Source organism: Vigna unguiculata, chromosome 4 (genome assembly GCF_004118075.2).
Source record: "Vigna unguiculata cultivar IT97K-499-35 chromosome 4, ASM411807v1, whole genome shotgun sequence".
Taxonomy (NCBI): domain Eukaryota; kingdom Viridiplantae; phylum Streptophyta; class Magnoliopsida; order Fabales; family Fabaceae; genus Vigna; species Vigna unguiculata.
Window position 1 is genome coordinate 5,394,587 of NC_040282.1, and position 4,955 is coordinate 5,399,541.

Below are 4,955 nucleotides of genomic sequence, written 5' to 3' on the forward strand. Positions count from 1 at the left end.
TAACTATATTTTGTAAACATTATTCTCTTAGGTTGGCTTTTAACATTTGGTTACTGATATTTTTTTCTTTTACATTAATGCTCATCAGAATAGATAAGGATTGCACTTACCATGTGCAACCTTATCACTTTTTTTTTTTATTAATTGTATAAACTAATAATTATGTTCAAATTAAATTTATAGTATATATACAATGTTATAGTTTACGCTACTGAATTCTTTTATAACCGTGGAAACTTTGAAGATGTTAGTCTTTAAATTACTTCTATAATTAAAACAATTGATACCTATTATAACCAAATGTGTAGTATATATATATATATATTATAACTAACGATATATCTATAATAATAATTGGTAAGTATATAAATAAGACAATTATAAATATAGAGGATTAATTAACTAATAATATATATATATATATATATATATATATATATATATATTTTAAATAATATATATATTATTTTATTTTATCTTTGGATGTTACAAGTGACATGCACTCAGTAGCGGATTAAAGAAGAGGTAGGGAGGGGCCATGCCCCCCTACATTTTTTATTTTTTTAGTTATATATATATATATATATATATATATATATATATATATATTAAAAAATTTAAATTTTTTTAAATTATTAATAGTATATTTAGAAATTAATGGAAATTAAACTGTGTGTCTTTTTTTTAAAACACAATATTTAATGTTAAAAAATAATAAAACATAAAATTAAATATAATAAAGAATAAAAATATTTAGGTTTAATTACTTTTTTGTCTATGGTTTCATCTAAAAATGTTAAATTGCAACTACAAAATTGGGACTAAATTGAGACTAGAAGATTTTGATGATCAACTTGACATTTTTGAAAACAGGAACCAAAGAAGTAATCAAACAAAATATCTATTAAGATATGTTTTTTATTTTCTTTCTCATTGTCTCTTTAATTTTTTACAAAATTGTACTCATTTCTCACTCTCATATGCTTTCTTTTTGTTGTTGAAGAAAAAAAAAGTTAAATACAAACTCATTCTTTTTGCTCTCATTTGTCATTTGTTTTCTTCCTTATTTGAAGAGAAAAAATGTAACTCTCTCTTGTCTCTCTTTATAATGAAATATTATTTTAATAGTTATTAAAATTATTTTTTATCTCACGAGTATTTGTATATTCGTTTTTATGAATATAGAAGAAAAAATATATATTATATGTTTTTTAATAACCGATTTTTAATTGTAATTTGATTATAATATATTTTTTTAATAATTATGTCTATCAATTTTTTATTAGATTATTATAAATTATTTTTTAATATTATTAAAAAAATAGGTATATTATGAAGAATAAAATAATATATGTTTTTTTAATGATAAGAGGGTTTATGAAGATGAAAACAACACAAATTTTATTTCTTCACGGATATTTTGAAGCATTATATTTATGATTTAATTGTTTAATTAAAGAAGACATTTTTTAAAGTACTCTACTAATGATCCAATCTAATAATCAAATAATTATATTACTTTGGCCCCTCCAAAATATTTAGTCAAGATCTGCCACTGCATGAACTTATGATGGCCTCTACGCTTTGTAGAGTCATTGCTAATCAGTTTCACCTTACCACACACAAGGTTAATCTCATTCGTGTTTTAAGATAAGAAAAAGTTCTTAGACTAGAACCTCTTGCTACTTTTCACCATATAAATCATTTTACTCTATGAGTGTGAATGGTTATTAGAACGTTAAGATATCTCCGTACTTGAATTCATACATCAATGCATCACTAAAGAAAACACAACACTAGGATTTTCCCCATGGAATTCCTTAAATCATAATAACTCACATCATTACTACAACCATTGGAAATTAGTTTATTTCAGTAAATAAAACCAATTACAATATCAATAATCAGGATTTCATAACAAACAAAAACACTACACTGGCGCTCAATGGTCACCACTCAGCGCTTTGCCACAAAATTGCTCACTGAATTTGAAACTGAAGATTGGCGCTCAATGGTACAAACCACCACTCAACGCTTTGTCAAAAAATTGTTCCCTAACTTTGAAATTGAAGATTGACGCTCAACGCCCACTTCGTTTCGCTCAACACCTTGACAAAAAATGAAAAAAATGCATAGTTTTAACTTTCTAATTGATCAAATTGGTACTTCCCTTTCTTTTCTTAACTCAATCCGTTTTAAAAACATGTTGAACGTTGTACCAATTAGACCAATAACTCAAGTAAAAACACCCAATTCAATCATACTCCCAACTTTACAATTTAGCTCCAAACACACTTTATTTCACTGAAACTCCCAACAATATAAATGAGCATATATTCAACATACATACCAAAACATATTCAACTGGAAAATCAATACAAATCAAACTAGTTCATGGATCCAAAATACACATCATGCATCATACTATATGTACCCACATCACGTATTCAACATGTATATAACCAAAATGGAAAAAAATCAACATGCAAATTTGTAAGAAGTCCTAGCTTCCCTCACCTTGTTGTGTTTGGTAGGTTCTACCCCTTTCAAGATGTTCTATGACTTCAAAACTTTTAGGTACCCCTATAACCATGAAAAGAACTTAAGTGAATACTTCAAAGGTTTCCTTGGATCGACAAACAGGAGAAGATTCCTAAGAAACTTTCTAGTTTATTCAATTTGGTCTTCATTTTGTTTCAATGTTCAATTTGGTCCCTATTTTCGTAAAAAAAATGTTCAATTAGGTCATTTTCAGTAACGGTGTTAAAATCGTTAACATAATACTATACACTCTGGCATTGTTTGCATGACGTGTGCTATATTTCATTACGTGGCCCGTTTTATGGGTTTATGAGGTATATATCCATTACAATGTTTAATTTAGTTTGAAATGAAAAGATGGGGATAAAAAGTTAAATAGGGTTTGCAGTTCATAAAAGGCACTGCGTTTTTCTTGTAGTGTGAAAAAAGATGTTGTGCAAACTTCCCCCTTAAATCCTATGCGTTCATTGCGAAGGTATGTCTCATTGCCAATCTTCTTCCTCTTGTTGTAATAGTTAGGGGTAGTGTTGTTGTAATAGTTCCCTCCATGGTGGTGGTTCAAGGGGAATGGGCATAAATCCATTTGTAATTATGGAGACCTAGCAGTCTTAAGAATGACAAGAACTTCAAAGAATCTTTGTACACAATTTTAGGATTGTCCCAACTACAAGGTTTGATTAATAATGCAATTTTTTTTTATAATAAAATTTTTTGTTTGGAATTAATATTGGATTTGTAATTTTTGTGCTCAATAACAATTTGGTTCTTCTGATGTGGTGTGGTGTAACTATTTCAAATGGTGCTCTGAAGAAAATGTTGATTATAAGGATGTTGTTATCACCAGACAAAATAGGAAGATAAATATTGATTAGTTTTAGGTTTAATTGCTATGATGGTATCCACTTTGGTATGAGTGTCAATCTCGTATCCACTTTTAAAAAATGTCAATTGCATCATCCCAACTTTTGATAAAGTGTCCCAATTAGGTCTCTTTCAGACAAAAAATGCTAATTTTGTTAACGACGTACCACAAGTCAATTTGTGATTTTTGATTTTTTTTGAATTTCTTTTAATTTTTTATGCAAAATAAAATTGTCACGTGTCAAATTTCTGATGTGAAACGTGGCATGTTAGTTGCACGTGGAAGGACAATGTCACATGTCAGTGTCACTATCAAATGTCATTGTCTTGATTTCACTTTAGTCCTTATATATGTCTCATTGATTCAATTTAATCCCTACTTGTGTGTCTTTGATTCAATTTTGACCCAATTTTTTTAATAATTAAAATCTTTTTTTAATCATTTTGTTATAAGATTAAAACTAATTGAGTATAAATATTTTTACAACAATTAAGTACTGATATTTATATTGTTTATCTAAAATTTCAGACCAAATTTATTATTTGTATATATGTTATACTAATATTTTTTATTAAAAATAATTTTTTAACATATTACATTATTGTATATTATTAACTCATGTTTTGTTAATCATTACTTTTTTTTTTCAAAATGTAATGATTATTATTGTCTTTCATCAATTTTAGACCAATTTTATTATTTGTATGAATGTTATACTAATATTTTTTATTAAAAATGACTTAATAAAATAACTTTTACCACTAAATTTTAAATATAAATATCAATACTTTATTTTGTAAAAATATTATACTTAATTTATTTTAATCTTATTAAAAGTGGATTAAAAAATATTTTAATTATTAAAAGAAATTGTGATAAAATTGAACAAAATTGGATCAATAAGACATAAATGAGGACTAAATTGAAATCAAGACAATGACATCTGATAGTGACACTGACATGTGGCATTGTCCTGCCACCTGACACTAACAATGTCATGTGTCACCCTAGGGACCTGACATGTGGCAATTTTTTTTGCAAAAATAAATAATTGAAAATTAAAAATATATTAAAAAACCGCATATTGACACGTGACACGCCGTTAACGACGTTGGTAATTTTTGTCTGAAAGGAACCTAATTGAGACATTATTTCAAAAGTTGGGATGCAATTGACACTTTTTAAAAAATGGGTACTAGATTGACACACTTTTATCATAATATTATCCGAGTAATTAAACCTTATTCTTAGAATATTTTAATTTTAAGATATTAGAATCAATCATAATTAAATATTCATAAATATCATATCATTAGTTATTTTATTTTATTTTTATGTTCAATTTATTTGTGTATTTAGTATTATAAATACAACATTTTCTTCCATATATATATATATATATATATATATATATATATATATTGTTTTAATAAATTATTTTATTTTTTAATATGATATAACTAAATATAAGAAATGTATACTGTAAAAATGTATTATTATAAATGTGTATAATATTTAAGTTTGAAAATGTTCTGGTATATCTAATAAATCT